Genomic DNA, 26330 nt, shown 5'->3' with positions numbered 1-26330 from the left:
TCAACCCACAACCCCCTCCTATTCCCAGTGCCCCTCAATCTCAACCCACAGCTCCTTCCTTCCCCCCAGCAGCAGGTGCTTCAGACCCCCTCAGGAAGATTTTCTTGCAAGGTTTCGTGTATGAGTCTTCATGTGGATTTTACAGTATGTTGGGAATATGTTGGGTTGCTTGCCAAAATGATCACTTTTGGCTGGTGTTGGATTCCCAGTCTCCTTGTTATTGGGACAGGAGAAATAAAGGGTTGTTGTCCTTGTTGTGTGAATCGAGGGCAGCAGAACTATGCTTGGCAAACCCAGATGGAGGGACTCACCCACAATTCAATAGCACTTGCTAGGCAGGGGACATTGGTTCCAAAGCCAAGTGGGCTGGGGCCTGAGTCCTCATGCAAAAATTTATGTGTTAGACCAACTTTAGGACAGGGTGGCTGTGGAGGGGTGAGTGAGTCCCTAGACAACATAGTGAGTACGGTGCCTTCTTATTTTCCCCCTTTTCCACCCAGGATGGCAGATGAACTCTACAGAGGCACCTCTGGGCTTGCACTGACTAAGGACAACAGCTGTGAGTGGGGTGCAGAGAGGAGATGGCTCATGTTAAATGACTTTTGGTTGCTGGACTTACGAACCTTAGGGAGAAGGACACTGCCCAGCTTATTTGTGGGTGGGTCTTTTCCTCATAGTTTAGGTTTATGTGTTGGGGCTGCTGACATGACTTCTGCTAACCCTGGGCTTGCATTGCAATGTAGACGTACCCTGAGAGTGCAGCTATACTGAGATAAAATCCCTGTGGCCCGGCTGGCCTGGATGATCTGATTTGGGCTCCTGGGGCTCAGGTTGTGAGGCTAAAAACTGCAGTGTAGACATTTGGGCTCAGACTGGAGCCCAGGCTCGGAGACCCTCACCCCTTGTGGAGTCTCAGAGGCTGGGCTCAAGCCCAAGTGTCCACACTGTAATTTTATTACCCTGTCGCACATGCCCCACAAGCCTGAATCAGCTGACCCAGGGTTTGAGAATAGTGACTTGGGTGTGCTAATGGCAGTGTAGACATAATGCTAGGCTATGTCCACACTGCAATGAAACATCCAGGGCTGCCCCATGCCAGCTCCGGCTCCTGGGGCTTGGGCCGTGGGGTGGTAAATTTGCAGTGTAGACATCTCAGCTCAGGCTCAATACCGGGGTCTGGGACCCCACAAGGTTGGGAGGGAGTTTAGCAAGCAAAAAAGGTAAAATGGCAGTGGAGTATTGCCGTGGACTCAGTGGCATTTCTCCATTGGTCTGTCTGCTTTGGGGCAGGGACAATAACACGTCCTGCTGCTTTTGCTGTTTCAAACGGCGGTTTAGGATTTTCATTCTCAGACACTGGGCACAAAGCAGGACTCAACCCTCAATGCAAATTAAATGAGCTGCCCACAGATTCTGGCAGCCACAATGAGCATTTGGTGCGAGAGCTCAGACCTGCCCCTGTCTCAGAGGGAGGGGGTCAGCTGCGAGGGGACTGGACCACTGTCCTATCAGCTCTTATCTTCCAAATTTTCAATAACTCTATTATCAGTGGCTCTGAGCATAATTTAAACCATAAGAAAAACCACACGGGGCTAAGCCGAAGGCCCATCTAGCTCTAAATCTTGTCTTCTGACAGTAGCCAATACCATGTACCCCAAAAGCCACTCCCCTAGGGACCTGAACCCAGGATCTCCTGCTTACAAGGCAAGTGCTTTAGCCAGCTAAGCCATGGTGCTTGCATCTGGTTAAAACACAGTGTCTGACCACCTTCGGTCGGCAGCTCGTGGCTGGTGTACACACTGCAATGCCACATCTGGTGACAAAACTGCCCTGTTTTGGTGACAAAATAAAACCACTTCGATGAGAGGCCTAGAGCTTTTTGCAGCAAACTTAAAGGGACAGAGTGCCAGTGTAGATGCTGCCGTTCATTATATAACCATAACTGGCCTCCTCCAGTATCCCATAATGCCTGCCGTGAACTCGCCTGCCCTGCATTCTGCTACAGAGCCATGGGACCCTCCCCTTTCATAGCTCCAGGAAGTTCTGACAGCTAAGTCTGCTGCTCTGCTCCGGCAGCCAGGAGCAAATCTCTGCCATGGATGCTGCTCTTTCCCGCCCTGCAAACACAGAGCAGGTGGCAGGAGCTTCCTTATAGTGGGGGCGGTGGGGCATTGGCATCTGAACTGTGACAACCCCATGATACCCCTTCCTTCGAGGAGGCTCTTACCTTCTAAACAGGGACGGCTGTTTTCTAGTAAAATCACTAAAAGGGAAGGAGAAAACTCAAAAGAGGTTCCTCCTGGCGCTCACGTCCGTGAACCCAAATACTCTCTCAGTCCTCAAAGAGAGACCTGGAGAAGAAGACTTGCTGAAGCAAAGCCCCAAGGGTCTCTGAGGTTTCCCTGGCCCCTCACCCCTGTCCTGCCTGGCTGATGTCAGCATCTCTCTGTGAGGTCACCACCTCCCCACCACCTTGGACCAATAGTCTGAGGTCCTGCAAAAGGCCTTTGTGATGTCACTGTCACATCCCTCCCTTGCTGTGCCAATGTCCTGCCCCTGGCCTGGACCTTTGGAGGTTTGAGCTACTCCCTGTGGATCACCCCACTCAAGGAGTGTTCGTTCTAGGCAGCAAGCCGGCTAGACAGGAAAACATCAGACGCTGCTCCCAATGCTACACTCTGTTTTTCAGAAATTAGTCAACTTTATGGCCGGAAGAGACCATTAGAGCATCTAATCTGACCCCCTGCATATCACAGGCCTCCTGTATGACACAAGAGCTACTTTGGGGGCAAAAACATTCCAGAAAGGCATCTAGTCTTCATTAAATGACATCAGGAGATGGCGAATCCACCACTTTCCTTGGTAGCTTGTTCCTGTGGTGAATCATCCTCACTGCTGAATTTTTGCGCCCTATTTATAATATGAATTTCTCTTTTCACTTTTCGGCCATTGGGTCTTGTTATGCCTTTCTCTGCTCGATTAAAGAGCCCTTTAATACCCAGTCTTTTCTCTCCATGAAGGCACTTCAACACTTCAGTGAAGTCATCTTTCAATCTTCTTTTCATAAGCTAAACAGGTTGAGCTCTTTCACTACTCACTAGAAGGCATTTTTCTCCAGCCCTCAGAACATTTGGTGGCTCTTTGCTGCCCCAGCAGAGCAGTTTGCAGGGACCACTGGAGTGGTTCATGGAATGGCTGGTGGAGTGGAGCGGCTCAGACTCCCTGCTTGCAAGAGGGGAAGTATTGCCTCCTAGAGGCACCCAGGTGGGTGATGTGTAATTGTCCCAGGTCACTGGGTGGGGGCTCGAGCCAGTTTTGTATTGTTTTATTGAAGCAGAACCCCTAGATACTGAACCCAGCCCTTGTTTCTGCCAACTCAGAGGGGCAGAAGAGTTACAGGAATTTATCACACAACCCTCCCTGTTCCCATGGGGAGAATCTAGGGAAGGGGGAGTCATTCCTCACCTGTGCTCCCAGAAGAACTGCTAGGACTCCTTCCTGCCAGCTACTCACTCCTGGATTCACCCTCAGCTCCTGGGATCTTTCTGCTCCAAAGGCTCCAGAGGCCTGGGGTTGGGAGGGCGTCACTGCACAGTCTGAAACACAAGGGAGGATTCTGGAATTGAAGGAAGGAGCAAAAAATGGAGAGGAAAGAAACAGAGAGAAAACGCCTCATCTCTCTCCCCTCCCCGTCCCAGCAAGAAATGTTACCAAGGATCAGCGTTAGGGGAAATGGTGCCCTGGGTAAAACTTAGACTTTGGCACTTCCCCATCACCCCTAGACGATCCCCCTCTCCCTTTACCCCCTAGCTCCGGCACTCCCAACCCTTGTGCCTCCTTCACCCCAACTCCTGCCCCCTCCTGTGCCCTAACCCCTACACTGTGTCCCCTTTGCCCTTAACTCCCATACTCCCCTCTTGTGCCACCAACCACTGCCCTCTCCTGAACCCCCTTGACCCCTAACCCCTGCACCCCTTCCTGTGCCACCAGCCACTGCCCCCTCCTGAACTCCCTTCACCCCTAACCCCTGCACTCCCTTCTGTGCCACCAGCCACTGCCCCTCTCCTGCACCCTCTTCACTCTAATCCTACACCCCCTCCTGTGCCACCAGCCACTGCCCCTCTCCTGCACCTCCTTCACCCCTAACCCCTGCACCCCTTCCTGTGCCACCAGCCACTGCCCCCTCCTGAACTCTTTTCACCCCTAACCCCTGCACTCCCTCCTGTGCCACCAGCCACTGACCCTCTCCTGCACCCCCTTCACCCCTAACCCCTGCACCCCTTCCTGTGCCACCAGCCACTGCCCCCTCCTGAATTCCCTTCACCCCTAACCCCTGCACCCCCTCCTGTGCCACCAGCCACTGCCCCTCTCCTGCACCCCCTTCACCCCAACCCCTTCCCCCGCTCTTTTGTCCCCAACCCCTGCGCCCCCTCCTGCACCCACGTGCGGACAGTGATCTGTGTGCATGGAGCAGCTAGCATTGCTCCTCCCTGGGATGCTGCTCCTCCGGGTACCCCTAGGGGCTGTGGGGGTGGGGAGATGAGAAGTGACGTCATCCGAGCTCCCTGCATCCAGGTCACTTTCCTCAGCTGGGCTGCATAAGGGGAGGGCAGAGAGCAGCAGCTTCTGATGCTCCCCTCACAGCACAGCCCAGGTGGGGAAAGTGACCAGGACGCATGGAGCACATAGTGTTGCTCCTCACTCCCCACAACCCTCTATGGGCCCATGGAGGAGCATTGGGGCAGGGGAGAGCAGTGAGCACCTTTGCACTGCCACATGGTGCCCTTTGACCCCCTGGAGCCTTGGGTGGCTGCTGGGGGCCCCACCCCTAGTGCCGGCCAGGCTCCCCAGCACAAGCAGCAGAAAACACAGGGAGACTGGCCCCACACTGAGCAGCGGTAGCCTGGGCGGCTCGTAATGGAGGTCGGGGGGGCTCAGTCTCCCCAAACCTTGCATCACCAAGGGGACAGTGGGGCCCATGACTGGGACCCCGGCCAAATTAGGCCACCCTGCAAAAGTCTCCCCTATGTCAGCCCCAGGGCTGGAGGAGCTCCCACTCCCTGCTACGGCCCAGGGGCTGCAGCAGGGGTACGGAGCTTCTCTGGTCTCAGGGCCGCAGCGGGGCAGGGGTAAAGGAGTGACAGGGTGGGGCTGGTGGGGGAAGGGGTGGAACAGAGGTGATAGTGGATGGGGCTATGGGTGGAAGGGGGCAGAGCCACAGACAGAAGGGGGTGCATGGTTCTGGTGCTGGGGCCCCCACACTTGTTCTCCCTTTTCCTGGGCTTTGGCATCACTAGCCCTTGCTTAGCGAGTAGGGTTCAGTGGTCCCCATAATGTGGGGTATGACTCCTAGGGAGACACAAAGGAACATTCATGGGGGCACCTCAGGGCCTGAGTCAGCCCCCATGGAGGGCAGGGAGGAAGCACCACTCAGCCTCACTCTGTCCCAGCTCTTCCCCAACCCCACCCTCAGTCTGGGCCTCTGGCTCCCAGCCCAGCGATGACCCCCTTGCCCCTGTCCGCACCCCTCTCCCCAGCAAGCAACAGCCCCACTCCCAGCCCTGCTTCTCGACCGTGGCTTCCGAGGGGCCACAGCCATGGCTAAGAGGGCACAATGTGAAATATTTGGGGACCACTGTTTTAGCGTGATGTCCTCAATCCTTCTCTGCAGTCCAATAAAAGCTATTCCTCACCCATCTACCCCTCCATCAGGATGGACTAGGTCTGTTCTGCTGCCCTTCACTCATACAGGAAGGAGAATAACATTTTATTCCACTCAATCCTAAAGTGATTTGTAACCCAAGACCATCCCAAACTGGTCATTTTGGGGAAGCGGTCCCATCATGCTGCATAGCTAGGCAGAGTAGGTGTGTCTATGCAAACACGGTCTGTTCCTGAAGTCTTTCCCCAGCTCCTCACTAGATGTGAGGGGGGAGCTCATTCAGACCCTGCTTACGCTTAGTATTTAAAAACTCCTTTGTGTCCCTATCTCTGTCGGCCTTAGATTTCTCCTCCTGTCCCTTTTGTTACAACTCAGGTGAGGTGGCCCAGTGGTTAAGGTGATGGACTGCTAATCCATTGTGCTTTGCATGCATGGGTTCAAATCCCATCCTCAATGGATGCATTTAGTCTTGACTCTTCCTTTATAGACAACCATCTCCCCACTTGGTACAATAACAGACACAACAATGTTGCTTCTTGCAAACAAAAACCTTCTCAGAAACTCCAACACTCCCCGCCCCCGGCTTTAAATAAAATGTCTAAATCCCAGATTTCTAAAAAATGTCTCTAGTTCTGTATTTCGTAGTTTTTATCTTAAAAGCTAATGTTTCCTCAAGCTGAATAAGGCAACGCTTCAAAGGAAAATGTTAGAAATGGTAGGGGAGAAATAGGAAAGGAAAAAGCCCCTTTTCTCAGGAGATACAAACTCGACTCCCTCCTGTCTCTATCACCAGTGGATTTTGCCTCCCTCCTTCTGAGGTGTAAATAAAATAAAGAGGAGACAAGGTGGTTTGGCACAAACAAAGGTAAGTGTAGTCAGGGTAAAGGTACAGAAAGCTGGGGGAACAGGGGAAAATGCAAACTTAATGAATACAATGAAACAGTGACTGGGTTTGGGAGCTTAACGCTCAGGCCCATAAACCCTCCCTTGGAAACTAGAAAACACTAAACAATGCCCCAACACAGAAACCTTTCCCCACTGTTCAGGTGCAGTGGATCCCAGGTGCCGGCGCGACGCCCAGGACCTTCCACTCTCCCGCTGATTTAGAACCGTTGAGGAGGAGCACTGGGGAGTCCAGACGACGGTTGGGTTTCGTTGCTGGCACGGAGGCCCTCTGGGATGCTGGACACCAGGAATGCAGGACGGCAGGAATGGGGGTGACAGGCCTCCTGTTCCTCAGTCTCACGGTGGGACCGAGGGGGTTCTTCACTCTCCAGCTTGGGAGCACTGTGAAGACACGACCGTGGACGGGTGACTCAGAGATTCCCTCCTTCCTCATCACTGCACAACTGTTATCTTTTGTCTGAGCCAGGCAGAGTTTATCTTCATCACGTTCTATCCATCCACTTCTCAAAGTGTCATGTGATGAAGCATTCTCCGTTGTCTGTGCTTGGAGATGATGCTTTGACTTCTTTAATCCTCTATCAGAGTCGCTATGAGTGGAGATGAAAGTGTCAAAGACCTGGGAGAGGAATTCAAATGGATCTCAAACACAGTGCGATCATTGGGAGTTTAAATCCCAGGTTCCATCTATTGGCAAAGCCACTTCTAACAAGGTAGCTGTTTTGTCCCCCATTATGGCACAAGTTTGAAATATGGGCAGCATAGAGCCAATATTCATAACATCAACTACAAAAATGATACACATCTAGAGATAGCATCATTATAATTAGCCAATCAGAACCTCTCCATAGACCCCTTACAAAACAACCTTTCTACAATATTGACTGCAAATATAGAACAGTGGTCGCAACGGTGATCTATACAGTTACAGATTATGTCAATAACGTCACAGGAGGTGACATGGCATCAGTGAGACTGATATTGGAATAGCTTTCAGTTTTGGTGTCCTCATTTGAAAAAGATGTTGTGAAATTGGAGCTAGGGCAGCAAAGAGCTACCAAATGTTCTGAGGGCTGGAGAAAAATACCTTCTAGTGAGCTATTGAAAGAGCTCAACCTGTTTAGCTTATGAAAAGAAGATTGAAAGGTGACTTCGCTGAAGTGTTGAAGTGCCTTAATGGAGAGAAAAGATTGGTTATTAAAGGGCTCTTGAATCTAGCAGAGAAAGGCATAACAAGACCCAATGATTGGAAGGTGAAAAGAGACAAATTCCTATTACAACTAAGGCACAAATAGTCAACAGCGAGGATGATTCACCACAGGAACAAGCTACCAAGGAAAGGGGTGGATTCTTCATCTCCTGATGTCATTTAATGAAGACTAGATGCCTTTCTTGAATGTGTTTGCCCCCAAAGTAGCTCTTGTGTCATACAGGAGGCCTGTGACATGCAGGGGGTCAGATTAGATGATCTAATGGTCTCTTCTGGCCAGAAAGTCGACTAATTTCTGAAAAACTGAGTGTAGCATTGGGAGCAGCGTCTGATGTTTTCCTGTCTAGCCGGCTTGCTGACTAGAATGAACGCTCCTTGAGTGGGGTGATCCACAGGGAGTAGCTCAAACCTCCAAAGGTCCAGGCCAGGGGCAGGACATTGGCACAGCAAAGGAGGGATGTGGCAGTGACATCACAAAGGCCTTTTGCAGGACCTAAGACTTATTGGTCCAAGGTGGTGGGGAGGTGGTGACCTCACAGAGAGATGCTGACATCAGCAAGGCAGGACAGGGGTGAGGGGCCAGGGAAACCTCAGAGACCCCTGTGGCTTTGCTTCAGCAAGTCTCCTTCTCCAGGTCTCTCTTTGAGGACTGAGAGAGTATTCGGGTTCACGGACGTGAGCACCAGGAGGAACCTCTTTCGAGGTTTCTCCTTCCCTTTTAGTGATTTTACTAGAAAACAGCCGTCCCTGTTTAGAAGGTAAGAGCCTCCTGGAGGTTTGAAAGCTGTTCAGTCTGATCCATCTGGTGACAGGTGAATTCGAGGCATGGAAAACACGAGCTTAAGGAGGCAGAATTTTATTCTGCACCTGGGATTTTGTCCCTTAGAATCACTGGGGACATTAGGGTTTGTCCTTTTTGTTTCACCTCTTCCTCCATCGCTCCCTCCCTCCTTTCTCTTCTCTTGCTTCCTTTGTCCTTTTACCTGTTCCCCTCCCAACACCAGGAGGGAGGGGGAGAGAGAGAGTGTGTGTGTGGTTTTTTTAGTTTTTTGCAGGGCAGTACTCTGCAGTTCTCACTGTGGGAGGTCTACCCAAAAATGTGAGGCTGAACTATTGCTCGGGAAGTGATCCCCACTGGTGACCTGGGCCATCCTTTGGGCTCTCTGGTGAGATCCCTCAGCCTCCCATCCTCAGTCTCTACCCTGATTGGCTGAGCCAGGGGTTATTGACAGGGAGGAGACTCAGGTCCTTGTTTTTCTCTTTATAAGTCAAAACCAGTTCTATGTTTGATGAATTTTGCCGCTTCTCTGCATTAGTTGTCTCTGAGCAGTTCATGATTCTCTCTAACATTGCAGTTCTCCTCAAATACTTGCTGAATAGTTACTGTCACTGTTGTTGGTCTGGAGCTCATCTGAGAGCACTTTATTCAGGTCATTCAGTGTCTGAAATTCAAGATCCAATGGGTAGTTTGAAAATCAGGGCTCTTGGGTCCTATTCCCAACTCTGCCTCTGACTGGCTGTGTGACCTAAAACAAGTCAATTCTCCTTTCTCAGCCTTAGCTTCTCCCTCTTTCAAGTAGAAATAATAATGATCCGCTCTTACCTACCTGACGGTGGGTGGAGGATGGGGATCCATTGGAGAGTGTCACTAGGAGTAGGGCATAATATGAGGTGTCCTATCACGTTTACTCAGAGCAGATTAACACGTAATAGAATAGCTGAAATAGTCTATTTTATTTGCATTTTTTTATTTTGAAATTGTTAAGAGCAGCAATGACTTAGCTCAGACTGAAGCATCTTATCTAATGTTTGAGATCTAAGTGTCTCCTCTTTGTGTGCGAGGAGACAATTTAACACACTCTGACAAACAGGAGATGCTTTTGTTTTGCAATACAATATTTTTGCAAAGAACTTTCATCCCACTTGTTATGATTTTGAGAAACAAACCGGATTAGCCTGAATGGGATTTTCTGACAGAAATGGATTCAATGAAATTTCCCCACCATCTCGATTCCTGAGCTCTATCCCTGCCTCTGGGGGGGGGTTATTGTCTGTTAGAACAGGAGTCAGGACTGGTGGCTTCTCTTTCTGGCTCTGCCACCACCTTACTGTGTAGGCGCTTGGGTAGGTCACTTCCCTTCTCTGCACCTCAGGCTCCTCCCATCAGTCCAATGGGAACAGGGACAGTTCTCAAACTCCGGGCAGTTGTGAGCCTGAGTGAGATAAGGGGCGTTAAAGCCCTCTGTGAAGGAGAAAGGGGAGTTTCACAGTGTTTAGCACCAAGGAATTCTAAAGTTTGCTAAAATGTCTAGTCTATGGAAACAAGAAATGGTCGGGGCCAATCTTTAACCAGTGCCTTTTTAAAAGCCCATTCAGGGATGTGAGTCCCTGTCTTTCAGGTACCTGGGGTTCTTTGCCAGCAGGAGAGAAGAGGTTCCTGCCTCCTTTTTTGTGGCCTTGACAAACCAGGTGCTGTGCCCCAGTTCTCGTCTGAGATCCCTGAAAAAGAACATCTTCCCATCCATGAACAAGACAGGACCTTTCTCTAAAAGGGGAACAAAGAGACCCCTGAGACTTACAGACTAGCTAGCCTCACTGCCATTGCTGGAGAGATCCTGCAATACATTCTTAAGCACTCAGTTTGTCAGCAGCACCTACAGAATAGTTTGGTTCTTAGGACTAGTGAGCATGGATTTGTCAAGAACAAATCATTCCAAACCAATCCTCTTTCCTTCTTTGGCAGGGTTTTGGGCCTGGTGGAGGTGGGTAAACAGTAGATGGGATCTAGCTTGGGGTTGCTAAGGCTTTTCACACAGTCCCGTAGCACATTCTCACAAGCAAACGAGGGAAATGCAGTCCAGCTGTAATCAGTGTAATGTTGGTGCAGAGCTGGTTGAAAGCCCAGACTCCAGGAGCCCTTCTCCATGTTTGGCTGTCCAACGGAGAGGGTGTACCTAGTGGGTCCGGCAGGGATCAGTCCGCGGTCCGATACTATTCAATATTTTCATGAATGATTTGGAAAATGCAGTGGAGAGCATGCTTCTAAAATTTGCAACTGACACCAAGCACTTAGGAGCACAGGGTTGGAATTCAAAACGCCCTTAACAAATTGGACACTTGGTCTTCTTGAGCCAAACTCCATGGTTGGGCCCCTCTCTCTAGACTGGGCTGAAGTGAAACCCCAGAGCCAAACACTCCTCCCAGGTACCGAGCTCTGACCTTGAATGGTCAGATGCTGCTTAGCACTGTCAGAGCAGCTTTTGCTGGGGGATTCTCCCAGCACTTTCCAATAGCGGGAAAGTATGAAATCCCCATTTGACTGCTGGGGACAGAGCCCTAGAGTGTGGAGCAACTTGCCGAAAGTCCCCCCAGGAAAAGGAAAACAACCAGCAGTGGAACCAATAGGAAACCCAGCAATGGAACTCAGGAGTCCTGGGGGTGTGCTAAGGTGTCCTGATGTCCCGATTTTATAGGGACAGTCCAAATTTTGGGGTCTTTTTCTTATCTAGGATTCTATTACCCCCACCCCAGTCCCGATTTTTCACATTTGCTGTCTGGTCACCCAAGAGTGTGCACATGTGTGGGTCCCAGCTGCCTGCCCCCTTCATTGAAGCAGATGTGCATGGTTACTGCCCTGGGAACTGCAGGGCACCAGTGGACATGGAGTTGGCTGGAGGTAGGGTCTGGCTGCAGGCAGGGCAAGGGATGCGGGGCTGGCTGGCTTCAGGCTGGGGGGTGCATCAGGGGTTGGCTGGAGACAGGGTAGGGGGTGCGGGGCTGGCTGCAGACAGGGGGTGCAGGGCTGGTGCAGGCTGGGGGTGTGTGGGGGCTGGCTGGCTTTGGGCAGGGCCACAGGGGGGGAGCGGCAGGAGTTGGCTGGAGACAGGGCAGGGGGTGTGTCAGGGGCTGGCTGTGGGGCTGGCTGCAGGCAGGGCAGGGAGGATGCGGCTGGTGCGGGCAGGGCAGAAGGTGCAGGGCTGGATGGAGACAGAGGATGGCTGCGGGCAGGGCAGGGCAGGGGGTGCAGGGCTGGCTGCAGGCAGGGCATGGGGCAGGGCCCGTGCAAGGATGTTTCATGCCGTAGGCGAAACTTCCACCTTGCGCCCTCCTCCCCCGCGCCCCCGCCCTAAGGCGCCCCACCCGTGGCAGCTCCCACCTCCACCCTGAGGCGCCCCTCTTGTGGCAACTCCCCCGCTCTGCCCTGCAGCACCCCCCTCGCCCCAGCTCACCCCTGCTCCGAGCACGAGCACCCCAAGCACACCGTGACCGCTTCACTTCTCCTGCCTCCCAGGTTTGCGGCACCTAAGCCTGCCAGGTAGTCAAGCACCCTCCTCTGAGCCACAGCAGCCCTGACAGTTGACAATAGAGGCACCTTAACCCCTGAGTTCCTTCAATGTGTCCCCCTCCGGGGTCCAGCTCTGATCACCAGATACTCGGGGTATGTCTATACCACCTGCCGAATCGGTGGGCAGCGATCGATCCAGCGGGGTCGATATATCGCGTCTAGTGTAGATGCAACACATCGAGTGCTCTCCCCTTGACTGCTGTACTCCAGCTTGGTGAGAGATGCAGGCAGAGTCTACGGGGAGCTGCAGCAGTCGACTCACCACCACTGTGACATTATAAGTATAATCTAATATCTCATTGAAAGGTGACAGGGCCAGAAAGAGTTAATTAACTCACCTCACCGACTGACCTGACCCATGGGTGAACCTTAAGAACTGCTTAGCAAGATATGTAAATGAACAGAGCTTTGAAATGCAAGTCTGCATTGTTAGAAGTAGAAGGGGAGATTTTTGCTCAGGTCTTGTGATGTAAGCAAACAAGTCTTGTCTGTTGCTATAATTTTAATTCAAAGAGCAAAAAAGGAATATTAACATTTATGATGGTACTTGAGTGAAATAGTATTATTGTCTATGTGTCTCTTTGAAGGTTGTGGTAACCTCTATTTGAACTGTTTAATGAATAAATTACCCTGTACTAATTGCCAGGATGTTTGGAAGGAGAGCTAAGCCTATTGTTTTCTCAGGCGGAAAGGCTGCTGGAAATGTATAAGAAGCCTGGGACACGATCCTTCTTCATCTCATATCTGCTTTGGGTTTCAAGACGGGGAAACCTTAAGCCACAAGGATTGTGATCCCCAGTCACTGACTGGAGCCACCCTGAATATGGAAATTGGACTATAACCTATGGACTATTTCAAAAAGGACTTTTGGCTACTACAAGCTCACCTCTACTATGTATCTGAACCTCAAGAATTGAATTCAAGTCTATATGTCTATTAATCTTTTAACCAACATTCTCTCTCTTTTCTTTTCTAATACATTTTAGCTTACTTAATAAGAATTGGCTATAGCATGTATTTTAGGTAAGATCTAAGTTGTAATAGATCCTGAGTATGTGGCTGATCCTTTGGGATTGGAAGAATCTTTTCTTTTATATGATGAAGTAAGATTTTCAGGAATCATCATCATATCTGACAGGTGTGTCTGGACGGAGGCCTGAGGCTGGGTACTTTAAGGGAACTGCGTGGCTTAAACTTCTAAGTAACCAGTGAGGTACTACAGAAGCTGCTTTGTGCTGGCTTGGTAAATCTAAGTATTGAAATCACCACCAGCATTTGGGATTTGTCTGCCCTGTTTTGTTTGCAGTTCACCCTGATTAAGTGACCTCAGCTGGCTCCCACAGGGAGCACCGTCACACCTACATCCAGGCTGTAGGGGTCCGAGGGATCTTAGGGGCCTTGAGGTGCACAGATAACTACGTCCAGGCCGTAGGGGTCCCTGGGGGGCTTAGAGAGTTTTTTGGGGGGACACAGATACCAATCTCCAGGATCTAGGGGTCCCAGTGGGGTTTAGGGGGTTCATGGGGGGCATAGATACCTACGTCCAGGCTGGAGGCATCCTGGGAGTCTTAGGGGATTTTTGGGGGCCCAGGATACCTGTGTCCCGGCTGTAGGGGTACCAGGGGGTCTTAGGGGTTCGAGTGGGCACAGATACGTATGTCCAGGCTGTATCGGTCCCAGAGGCGATTAGAGGTTTTGTGAGGGGCACAGATATCTACATCCAGATTGTAGATGTCCCGGCGGGGGGATAGGGGGGTTGTGGGGGTACAAATACCTACATCCAGGCTGTAGGGTTTCCTGGGCGGTTAGGGGGTTTCTGAGGGGCACATATACCTACGTGCACATTGGAGTGTCCTGGGGGGCTTATGGAGTCTATATGGGGCACAGATAACAATGTTCTGGCTGTATAGGTCCCTGGGGGGCTTAGGGGGCTTGTGAGGGGGCACAGATACCTAAGCTCAGGATGGAGAGGTCTACAGGGGTCTTAGGTGTTTGTTGGGGGGGCACAGATACCTACGTCCAGGCTACAGGGGTCCCGGAAGGGCTGAGGGTCTGTCACGGAGTGTGGGGGAGTCCGGTCCTGCACCTCTCTTCCTGGGACACAAGGTGACTCTCAGCCAGCCAGTAAAACAGAAGGTTTATTGGACAGCAGGAGTGAAGGATACAGCAGAGTTTGGAGGCACAAGCAGGACCCCTCAATCGAGTCCTTCTGGAGGTTCAGGAAACTTAACTCCCAGTTTCGGATTCCCTGAATTCCAGCCACCTAGACCAAAACCGAAACTGAACTAACTCCCTCCAGCCGGTCCCTTCCTGTGTCCAGCTTCCCTGGCAAAGGTGCTGACCCCCTCCCCCCTGCCTAGCTCACGTTACAGGCTGAGCACGTGTCCGGTCCTAAAGTCACCCCCTGCTCTCCCATCCCCCACACAGACAGTCCCTACTCCATCACAGTAATGCCAAGAGCATTTCCCTCATGGAGCAGCAGTGACACCGTGTGGCCATGCAGGTTAATGCCCAGAACATTTCCCACATGGAGCAACAGTGACACTGTGTGGTCACGCAGGGTAATGCACAGAGCATTTCTCTCATAGAGGAACAGTGACGCCGTGTGGCCACGCAGGGTAATGCACAGAGCATCACACCTATGTAGAGGCTGTAGCGATCCCTGCTGGGGCTTAGGGGTAGTGAGGGGCACAGATAGCTACGTCTAGGCTGGAGGGATTCCGGTGGGGATTAGGGACTTCATATGGGACACAAATATCTACATCCGGGCTGGAGAGGTCCCTGGATGGCTTAGGGGGTTGTGGTGAGCACAGACACATACGTCCAAGCTGTAGTGGTCCCTGGGGGTTTAGGGAGTTGGTGAGGGGCACAGAAACCTATGCATGGTCTGGAGGGATCCCTGGGGGACTTAAAGAGTTGTGGTTGTGCAGATACCTATGTCCTGGTTGGAGGGGGCCCTGGGGAGCTTAGGGGTTTGTGTGGCATACACATAGCTACAGCCAGGCTGGTGGGGGACCTATGGGTCTTAGGGGGCTTGTGGGAGGCAGAGATACCTATGTCCAGGCTGGAGAAGCCCTGGTGAGGGCTTAGGGGGTTCCTGGAGGTCACAAATATCTACTTCCAGGCTGGAGGGGTTGTGGGGGTATTTGAGAGTTGTGGGGGGGCACAGATACCTATTTCGAGGCTGTAGGGGTTCCAGGGTTGCTTTGGGGCATTTTGGGGTACAGATACCTATGTCCATGCTTTAGGGTCGCTGGGAGGATCAGTGGGTTTGTGAGGGTGCACAGATACCTACTTCCAGGCTATAGGGATGTTGGTGGGGCTTAGGGGTTTGTGGGGGGCACAGATACCTTCATCCAGGCAAGAGGGGTCCTGGGGGCCTTAGGGGGGGTGGGGGGAGCTCAGATAACTATGTCGAGGCTGGAGGGGTCCCATCGTGGCCTAGGGGGTTTGTGAGGGCCACAGATACCTGCGTCTAGGCTGGAGGGGTTTCGGGGGTCTTAGGAGGGTTGTGGGGTCTGAGATACCTATGTCTAGGCTGGAGGGGTCTCGGGGAGGATTAGGTGTTTTGGGGGGAACAGATACCTACATCCCGATTGTAGGGGTCCCTGGGTAGCTTAGGCGCTTTGTGGGGGTCACAGATACAAACATCCATGCTGTAGGGGTCCTGAGGGTCTTTGTGTGGCTCTGGGGGTCACAGATACCTACCTACAGGCTGGAGGGGTCCTGTGGGTATTAGGGGGTTTGTGGGGCGTACAGATGCCTACATCTGGGCATGCGAGTTCCCTGGGGGGCTTAGAGGTTTGTGGGGAGCACAGATACCTTTATCCAGGCTAGATGGGTCCCGGTGGGATTAGGGGGTTGTGGGGAGCACAGATACCTATGTAAGCAGAAGCAGGATGAACTCTACCTTGACATCTGGTGGTGAATTATGGAGAGTGTAGAAAAGAATTTCAGGGACTGATCGTGTTTGCATAGGCACACCCACCCCTCCTGACATGGCAACGACAGCCTGGGATGGCTGCTTTGGCAGCTGTGGTATCCCCGGTTTATTTGTTGTTGGGGCATGAGATGTGGAGTGTTGTCACCCTGATTGTGTGGATGAGGAACTGTGAAACTGCTTTGAGACAGGGATTCTCACCATCACTTGAGTGGCACTCGCTAGACAAGGGAGTGAGCTCCTTGGGTGAACCAAAAACATGAATTGCACTTTCTTCTGTTTTAGCAGTGGAAGAGTTAAACTGAAGTTTGGTTCTTTTAACAATTGAAGTTCTAGGTTCCTGAGCTGAAATCACTGAAGAGTTTTGTTAGGCACTAAGAGAGTCTGAAGTTATATTGTGGAGCAGAGCAGCTGACAGAGAGAAGCAGTTTGTGGGATGGTTGGAATAGCCCACGGAGTGAGGTGAGCTGAGTAGTTTTTTAGGACAGCTGGAGCAGATCATCGGTCGGCTGGCTCAACAGAGTAGCTGGTGGACCGAGCTGAGCAGTTCATGGGGAAGGCGGAAGCAGAATCCCACAGAGAGGCAGGGCAGTCAGCAGTGGACCACGTAAAGTGCTCCTTTCTACCCAGGCTGGCAGGGGGAAAAACCCTGCAGATAGACTCTTGAACTCTGGGGTTGCGCAACTGTGGGTGATTTTGGGGTTGCTGGACTCTTGAAACATTTGAGGAATTGGACTTTGGAGTCTTGAGGTGATTTGGGGATTGCTAGACTCAAGAGCCCAGGGAAAAGGACACGGCCTAATTGAGGTGTTTTCCCAATTTAATGCTATGTTGTTTATCTCACGTTATTAAACATTTTCTGCTACACCCAGACTCTGTGCTTGCGAGAGGGGAAGTATCGCCTCTTTGAGGCACCTAGGGGTGCGTATGTAAAATTTTCCCATGTCACTGGGTGGGGGCTCGAGCTGGTTTGCATTACGTAGTAGGGAAGGGACCCCTATGTATTGAACCCAGTCCTTGCTGCTATCAATTCAGCCTGGCAGAAGGGTTCCACCTACATGCAGGCTGAAGGGGTCCCTGGGAGGCTTAGGGGGTTCGTGGGGGGCACAGATACCTACGTCCAGGCTGCAGGGGTCCCAGAGGGGCTTAGGGGGTTAGTGGGGGGCACAGATATTTATGTCACGGAGTGTGGGGGAATCCGGTCCTGCACCCCTCTTCCTGGGACACACAGTGACTCAGCCGGCCAGTAAAACAAAAGGTTTTTTTGGCCAACAGGAACGAAGGATACAGCAGAGCTTTTGGGCACAACCAGGACCTCTCGATCGAGTCCTTCTGGGGGTTCAGAAAGCTTAGTTCCCAGTTTGGGAATCCCTGAATTCCAATAACCCAGCTCCAAACCAAAACTGAACTAACTCCCTCCAGCTGGCCCCTTCCTGTGTCCAGCTTCCCAGGCAAAGGTGCTGACCCCTCCCCGCTGCCTAGCTCGAGTTACAGGCTTAGGTCCTGTCCCTCACCTTACGTCACCCCCTGCTCTCCCATCTCCCACACAGATAGTCCCTACTCCACTAGAGTCCCTACCCGTGGGGCCCCTAACCCTGGCTCCTGGGGCCCTACCCCTGTGCCCCTTACTCTAGCTCCAGTTGCCATACCCATGGGCCCCTAACCCGAGCTCCAGAGGCTCCATCCCTGGGGCCCCGAACAATAGCTCCAGGTGCCCAACCCGTGGGGCCCATAGCCCTTGTTTCAGGGGCCCTACGAGTGGGCCCCTAATCCTAGCTCCAGAGGCCTTAAGCACGAGATCTCTAACCCTAGCTCCAGGGGCCCCACCCCTGGGGCACCTAACCCTAGCTATAAGGACACTGCCCAAGGGGTCCCAAACCATAGCTCCAGAGACCCTACACGTGGGGCCCCTAACACTAGCTCCAGAGTCCCTATCTGTGGTACCCCTAACCCTAGCTCCATGTGCACTAACCCTGGGGCCCCTAAAGCTAGCTCCAGGGGCCATACCCATGGGGTCCCTAATCCTAAATCCAGGGGTCACATTCGTGGAGCCCCTAACAGTAACTTCAAGTGCCCCATACGTGGGGCCACTAACCCTAGCTCCAGGGGCCCTACCCATGGGGCCCGTAAACCTAGCTCCAGGGGCCTTACACGTGAAGCCCCTAACCATAGCTCCAGAGGCCCTAACTGTGTGGCCCCTAACCCTAACTCCAGGGGCCTTACCCGTAGGGCCCCTATCCCTAAGTGCAGGGGCCCTTCAACCTGGGGCCCCTATCCTTAGCTGCAGGGGCCCTACCAGTCAGGCCACTAACGCTATCTCCAGAGGCCCTTCACGTGGGACCCCTAACCCAAACTCCAGGGGTCCTACCGCTTAGGGCCCTAACCCTAGCTGCAGGGGTCATACCCATGGTGCCCCTAAACTTAGCTCCAGGTGCCCCATCCCTGGGGCCCCTAACCCTAGCTTTAGGGACCCTGCTCGTAGGGCCCCAAACTATAGCTCCAGGGGCCCTACCCATTGGGATCCTAAACCTAGCTCCAGAGGCCCTACCCTTTCCTGGCTGGACATGTGCGAAGGATAAAACATACATCCTAAATGAAACAGTCTGACTTTTATTATGGAGAAAAAACAAGTTTTAAAACGTTTATATGTTGGAGGACTTGGCCATACTGTATCTGACGCTGAACTGCAGGAAAGATTCAGCAAGTTTGGAAATGTTACAGATGCGGAAATTGTTATCAGGAAAGATGACCAGGGGAACACTACGAAGACTTTTGCTTATATCAACATTAGTATTTCTGAAGCAGATCTTAAAAGATGTATGTCTATTTTAAATAAACCTCTCAACCCAGCTACAGGGCTCTACCCCTGGTGCCCCTAACCCTAGCTACTGGGGCCCTACTCATTGGGCTGCTAACCCTAACTCCTTAGATCCTACCTGTGAGGCCCCTAACCCTAGCTCCAGGGGCCCTAACCGTAAGGTCTCTAACAATTGCTCCGGGGGCCCTACCACTGGGGCCCATAACCCTAACTCCAGGGACTCCTTCCCTGGGGCCCCTAACTCTAGCTCCAGGGGCCCTACCAGTGGGACCCCTAACCCTAACTGCAGGGCCCCTACCTGTGGGCCCCTAACTCTAGTTCCAGAGGCCTTACCCATGAGACCCCTAACCCTAGCTCCAGGCACCCTGCCCGTAGGGCCCTTACCTTAGCTAAAGAGGCCCTACCCGTGGGGTCCTTAGCCCTAGCTCCAGAGACCCCACCCCCTGGAAACCCAAACACTAGCTCCAGGGGCCCCACCCACGCGAACACTAGCCCTAGCTCAAGGGCCAAGTCCCTGGGGCCCCAAATCCAATCTCCAAGGGCCTTAGCCATGCGCCCGCTAACGCTAGCTACAGGGGCTCTACGCGTGGAACCACTAACCTAATTTCAAGGGGCCCTACCAATGGGGCCCCTGTCCCTAGCTCCAGTGTCCCAACCCGTGGGACCCCTAACCCTAGGTCCATGGGCTCTACCCCTGGGGCCCCTAACCGTAGCTCCAGGCACCCCACCACTAGGACCCCTATCTCTAGGTCCAGGGCCCACCCCTAGGACCCCTAACCCTAGCACCATGATCCCCAGCCCTGGGGTCCCTAACCCAAACTCTAGGGTCCCTTCCTGTGGGGCCCCTAACCCTAGCTCCAGAGGCCCTACCCATGCGACCACTAACCCAAGCTATAGGGGCCTTACCCCTGTGTCACCTAACCCTAGCTCCAGATGCCATATGCGTGGGCCCCTAACCCTACCTCCAGGGGCCTGACCCCCAGTACCCCTAACCCTAGCTCCAAGGGCCCCATCCCTATGGCTTCTAACCCTAGCTCCAGGGGCCCAACCCATGGGGATCTAACCCTAGCTACAGAGTCCTTACCCGTGGGACCCCCAAACCTAGCTCCAGAGGCCCTACCCGTGGGGCCCATAACCCTAGCTGCAGGTGCGCTACCCATGGGGCCCCTAACCCTAGATCCAGAGGCACTACCCATGGGACCCCTAAACTTAGATCCAGGTGACCTAACCGTAGGGCACCTCACCCTAGCTCCAGGCTCCCCACCAATAAGATCGCTAACCCTAGCTCCAGGGGCCCAACCCTAGGACCCCTAACCCTAGCACCATGAGCCCCACCCCTGGGGCCCCTCACCCAGAGTCCAGGGTCCCTACCTGTGGGGCCCCTAACCCTAGCTCCAGATGCCATACGCGTGGGCCCCTAACCCTAGCTACAGGGACGCGACCCCTGGTACCCCTAACCCTAATTCCACGGGCCACATCCCTGCAGCCTCTAACCGTAGCTTCATGGGCCCAGGCCATGGGACCCCTAACCCTAGCTACAGAGTCCTTACCCGTGGGACCCCGAAACCTAGTTCCATGGGCCCTACCATTGGGTCCCTAACCCTAGCTCCAGGGACTATACCCGTGGGGCCCCTAAACCTAGCTCCAGGGGCCCTACCCGTGAGGTCCCTAACCGTAGCTCCAGGGACTCTACCCATGGGGCCCCTATCTCTAACTCCAGGGGCCTTACCCTTGGGAAACCTCACCCTAGCTCCAGGGGCCCTACTCCTGGAGCCCATAACTCTAGCTTCAGGGGCCATACCCGTGGGGCCCCTAAACCTAGCTCCAGGTGCCCCATCCCTGGGGCCCCTAACCCTAGCTTTAGGGACCCTGCTCGTAGGGCCCCAAACTATAGCTCCAGGTGCCCTACCCATTGGGATCCTAACCCTAGCTCCCGGGGCCCTACCCATTGGGCCGCTAACCCTAACTCCTTAGACCCTACCCGTGAGGCCCCTAACCCTAGCTCCAGGGGCCCTAACCGTAAGGTCTCTAACACTTGCTCCGGGGGCCCTACCACTGGGGCCCCTAACTCTAGCTCCAGGGGCCCAACCCGTGGGGCCCCTAACCCTCGCTCCAGGGGCCCTACCAGTGGGACCCCTAACCCTAACTGCAGGGCTCCTACCTGTGGGCCCCTAACCCTAGTTCCAGAGGCCTTACCCGTGAGACCCCTAACCCTAGCTCCAGGGGCCCTACCACTGAGGCTCATATCCCCAGCTCCAGAGGATCTACTCCTAGGGCTCCTAACCCTAGCTCCAGGGATCCTACCCATGGGACCCCTAATGGAAACTCCAGGGGCTCTAACCCTTGGGGCCCTAACCCTACCTCCAGGGGCCCCATCCCTGGTTTCCCTAACCCAGCTCTAGGGGCCCTACTCGTGGGGCTTCTTCCCCTAGCTCCAGGGGCCCTACCCGTGGTTCCCCTAACTCTAGCTCCAAGGGCTCTACCCGTGGGACCTTACCCTAGCTCCAGGGGCCGTCCTCGTGGTGCCCCTAACACTAGGTCCAGAGGCCCCACCCCTGGGAACCCTAACCCTAGCTCCAGGGGCCCTACATGTGGGAATCATAATCCTAGTTCCAATGGCCCTACCTATGGGACCCCTAACCTTAGCTTCCGGAGCCCTACCCCTTGGGTCCGTTACCAAAGATCCAGGGGCCCTACCCCTTGCGCCACTACCCCTATCTACAGGGGCCCTCTCCGTGGGGCCCCTAACCCAAGCTCCAGGGACCCCACCCCTGCATCCCCTAACCCTAGCTCCAGGGGCCCCATACCTGAGGCTCCTAACCCTAATTCCAAGGGCCCTACCCGTGGGCCCCCTAACGCTTGCTCCAGGCACCCTGCCCGTAGGGCCCTTACCTTAGCTAAAGAGGCCCTACCCATGGGGTCCTTAGCCCTAGCTCCATAGACCCCACCCCCCTGGAAACCCAAACACTAGCTCCAGGGGCCCCACCCACGCGAACACTAACCCTAGCTCAAGGGCCAAGTCCCTGGGGCCCCAAATCCTATCTCCAAGGGCCTTAGCCATGCGCCCGCTAACGCTAGCTACAGGGGCTCTACGCATGGAACCACTAACCCAATTTCCAGGGGCCCTACCCATGGGGCCCCTGTCCCTAGCTCCAGTGTCCCAACCCGTGGGACCCCTAACCCTAGGTCCATGGGCTCTACCCCTGGGGCCCCTAACCGTAGCTCCAGGCACCCCACCACTAGGACCCCTATCCCTAGGTCCAGGGCCCACCCCTAGGACCCCTAAGCCTAGCACCATGAGCCCCAGCCCTGGGGCCCCTAACCCAAACTCTAGGGTCCCTTCCTGTGGGGCCCCTAACCCTAGCTCCAGAGGCCCTACCCATGCGACCACTAACCCTAGCTATAGGGGCCTTACCCCTGTGTCCCCTAACCCTAGCTCCAGATGCCATATGCGTGGGCCCCTAACCCTAGCTCCAGGGGCCTGACCCCCAGTACCCCTAACCCTAGCTCCAAGGGCCCCATCCCTATGGCTTCTAACCCTAGCTCCAGGGGCCCAACCCATGGGGATCTAACCCTAGCTACAGAGTCCTTACCCGTGGGACCCCCAAACCTAGCTCCAGGGGCCCTACCATTGGGGCCCCTAACCCTAGCTGCAGGGGCCATACCCGTCGGGCCCCTAAACCTATCTCCAGGCGCCCCACCCCTGGGACCCTTTACCCTAGCTTCAGGGGCCCCATCCCTGGGGCCCTTAACCCTAGTTCCAGGGGCCCTACCCATGGGGCTCCTATCCCTAGCTTCAGGGACCCCACCCGTTGGGCCCCTAACCCTAGCTCCAAAGGCCCTACTTTTGTGACCCCTATCCCTAGCTCCAGGGGGCATACCCCTTGGGCCCCCAGTCCTAGCTCCAGGAACCGTACTCGTGGGGCCCCTATCCCTAGTGTTAGGCCTGAATAAAGATATTGCAGACAAAACCAGGTATGCCAACCTGACCAAAGTCAGGCTAACAGAGGTTTTTGGGTAATTCCTGAGTGGAAAACACTGAGAAGCAGCAGCATGTCTCACAAGCGCTGGGAAAAAGTGAGATAAGCGAGAAGCTGCATTCCTGGCATAGTACCAGATGTGCTGTGTTAGGGCAGCTCCTTCGAAGAACTGATAAGAGCCCTAGTTTCCCAGCCTCCTTGTTTTCACTCCCTGGTTTTGTTCGTTGTTTGTTTTTAACTCCCCTACATTTCTAACTTTAGGTATGTATGTATACTAAAGGTGTCTAGTTTCTAGTTGTTAAAAGAAGGGAGTGGGTTGCTCCAGTGAATAATTTATGACGCGACAGAACTGTCTATATAGGCTTATACTAAGATTTAAAGAGCGGGCTGGTTCTCTCGGGAGACGAGCTGCTCTATATTGATGCGTGCACTTGTCAATAAAGAGCTTTTGATCGGACCTTGCTGGTGTTGCCTGTCTCTCTCGCGGTCAGACAACTAACTTTGCCATCTGGGGGTTAGAGTCCCTGACACTAGCTCCAGGGGCTCTATCCCTGGGGCCCCTGACCCTATCTCCAGGGGCCCTACCCGTGGGGACCCTAATCCTAGCTCTATGGGACCTCCCCATGGGGCCCCTAGCCTTAGCTCCATGGGCCCTACCCGTGGGGACCTTAACCCTAGCTCCAGGAGCCCCATCCTTGGGGCCCCTAAATCTAGCTCCTGGGCTCCTGCCCGTGGGGCACCTAACCCTAGCTCCAGAGGCCCTTCCCTTAGGATCCCTAACCCAAGCTCCAGGGGCCCTATCCGTGGGGCCCCTAACCCTAGCTCCTGAGGTCCTACCTGTGGGAGCTCTAACCTTAGCTCCTGGCTTCGTGCCCATTTGACCCATAATCCTAGCTCCAGGGGACCTACCCGTGGGACCCCTAATCTTAGCTCCAGGGGCCTTACCCCTGGGGTGCCTAACCCTACCTTCAGGGGCCCTACCCGTGGGGCCTCTAACCCTAGTTCCAGGGGCCCCACTCCTGGAACCCCTATCCCTAGCTCCATGGGCCCCATCTCTGGGGCTCCAAACCCTAGCTGCATGGGCCCTACCCCTGGGTCCCCTAACTCTAGCTTCAGGGGCCCTACCAGTGGGACCCCTAACCCTAGTTCCATGGGTCCCACCCCTTGGACCCCTAACCCTTGCTCCAGAGGCCCCATTGCTGGGGATCCAAACCCTTGCTCAAGGTGCCCTGCCCATGGGGCCGCTAACCCTAGCTCCAGGGGCCCCACCCCTAGACACCCGAACACTAGCTCCAGGCACCCCACCCCTGGGACCCCCAACCCTTGCTCCTGTGGCCCCGTCCCTGGGGCTCCTAGCCCTAGCTCCAGGGTCCCTACATGTGGGAACCCTAACCCTAGCTCCAACGGCCCTTCCCGTGGGGCCCCTAACCCTAGCTCCAAGGTCCCTTCTCGTGGGACCCTTAACCCTATCTGCAGGCCCTGTACCCCTGGGTCCCCTAACCCTAGCTTCAGAGGCCCTACCCATGGGGCCCTTTACCCTAGGTCAAGGGGCCCTATGCATGGGTCCCCCAACCCTAGCTCAAGGGGCCCTATCTCTGGGGCCCCTAAACCTAGCTCCAGGGGCCCTGCCCGTTGGACCCCTTTGCCTAGCTCCAGGGTCCCTTGAAACACTTGGGAAAATGTGTTTGACTGTTCAGGCATTGGGAGCTCAGCTAAGAATGCAAATGCTTTTCAAAGACTGCGGGGACTGTGGGATCGCTGGAGTCCTCAGTCTCCCCTCCCTCCCTCCATGAACGTCCATTTGATTCTTTGGCTTTCCGTTACGCTTGTCACGCAGCACTGTGCTGAGTCCCGGCTGTGGACTCTGTCTATCATAGCCTGGAGATTTTTTCAAATGCTTTGTCATTTCGTCTTCTGTAACGGAGCTCTGATAGAACAGATTTGTCTCTCCATACAGCGATCAGATCCAGTACCTCCCAGACGGTCCACGCTGGAGCTCGTTTTGGGTTTGGGACTGCATCGCCACCTGTGCTGATCAGAGCTCCATGCTGGGCAAACAGGAAATGAAATTCAAAATTCGCGGGGCTTTTCCTGTTTACCTGGCCAGTGCATCCGAGTTCAGATTGCTTTCCAGAGCGGTCACAAGGGTGCACTGTGGGATACCGCCCGGAGGCCAATACTATTGAATTGCGGCCACACTAACCCTAATCCAACATGGCAATACCGATTTCCGCGCTACTCCCCTCGTCGGGGAGGAGTACAGATATCGGTATTAAGAACCCTTTATATCGATATAAAGGGCTTCATTGTGTGGACGGGTGCAGGGTTAATTCGTTTTAATGCTGCTAAATTCGGTTTAAATGCGTAGTGTAGACGAGGCCTAAGAAAGCGGCTGTTTGACCTACAAACAACGACAAAGTAAAACCTGCAAGAGCAGCCTTTCAGTTCAGAGGCCTGATAATAAGATGTTACTAATAACTGATGAAAGAGTTACAAACGACTCAAAACCATACTCAGAACAAACCAAATGGGAACACAGACAACACCATTTTTCTTCGCTGCTCTTCAACCACGATATTCTCCCCATAGGGAGGTCCATCGCTCCTGGGGGTTCAGTGCCACAGTAACAGGGTGATGTGTGCAAGGGATGGAGGAAGCTGCTATTCCATCTCCCTAGTCCAAAAATCAGTTTAATAGCTAGTCCTGAGATAGAGGAAGTATCAGTTATTAAAGTCATAAGAACTAATTTAACATTGTGATTCCAGCCAATGTTAAAATGATCTAACATTCAGGTTAATAGAAACATTTCTAGTCCTCTGCATAGAACGCTCAAATGATGCAAAAATAGCAAGTTTGCTTTAAAAAGTCATAAAAGGGGTGTCATCCAGAATCTGACACTTGGTGAAACGTAAGTCTAGAACACACAACCAGTTTGGGGATTGTGCTCTGCTTCTTAACAATCTGCCCTGAGGTTGCCACTCACAGTCACAAGCTACTCCAGATGGCTGGGGCCCTCTCATGGATCAGTAACTGGTTAGCAGCTTGGAAAGAAAGAGTAGGACTAAATAGTCGTTTTTGCAGTGGAAAGGGGTAAATAAAAGGCTTCCAAAGTATGAGACGAGGCTACAGACATTAGGGCTGGTCAGTTTAGACAAGACCGTAGAGCACCAGTTCTCAACCAGGTGTCTGCCAAAAGAAACCAGGCTTGACCCACATCCCCAAGCCACCAAGCCTACCTGCCTGCATTGAAGGGGGAGAGAAAGGGCACAACAAAAAATTGCAGCATCAATGCAGAAGAGAGAACTCTTCCCCTGCCATTATCAGTAAGGGTTGCCTCACAGCCACTGACTCCCTGAACAGAAATAGCAAAAGTCCAACCACAATTCTACTTCCTTTCCACTACAAGAGATAATGGGTGGGAGCTGCTCTCTTGAGACTGTCCTGCTGCTGCCCAGGCACATGGCAGACAGAG

The 26330-nt window shown here is 53.6% G+C and overlaps 1 protein-coding gene, 1 long non-coding RNA gene and 1 other non-coding gene across 3 annotated transcripts in view; 2 read left to right on the top strand and 1 right to left on the bottom strand.

Annotated features, from left to right (window-relative positions):
- LOC127055901 (zinc finger protein 558-like) overlaps nucleotides 1–26330 on the top strand; it is a 508571-nt gene that overhangs the window by 225758 nt on the left and 256483 nt on the right. The window lies entirely within an intron of this gene.
- The window catches only part of LOC127055929 (uncharacterized), a 308434-nt gene that overhangs the window by 206192 nt on the left and 75912 nt on the right, over nucleotides 1–26330 (bottom strand). Inside the window, exon 2 of the long non-coding RNA XR_007775670.1 lies at nucleotides 2228–2351. This is a non-coding gene — a long non-coding RNA (uncharacterized LOC127055929). The remainder of the gene's footprint in view (nucleotides 1–2227; nucleotides 2352–26330) is intronic.
- On the top strand, nucleotides 6037–6118 carry TRNAS-GCU (transfer RNA serine (anticodon GCU)). The gene has a single exon. It is a non-coding gene; the product is annotated as a tRNA-Ser (tRNA).

This window comes from Gopherus flavomarginatus, chromosome 7 (assembly GCF_025201925.1).
Source record: "Gopherus flavomarginatus isolate rGopFla2 chromosome 7, rGopFla2.mat.asm, whole genome shotgun sequence".
Taxonomy (NCBI): Eukaryota; Metazoa; Chordata; order Testudines; family Testudinidae; genus Gopherus; species Gopherus flavomarginatus.
Note: the sequence above shows the minus strand (reverse complement) of the source record. Positions and strands in the feature narration are given on the sequence as shown.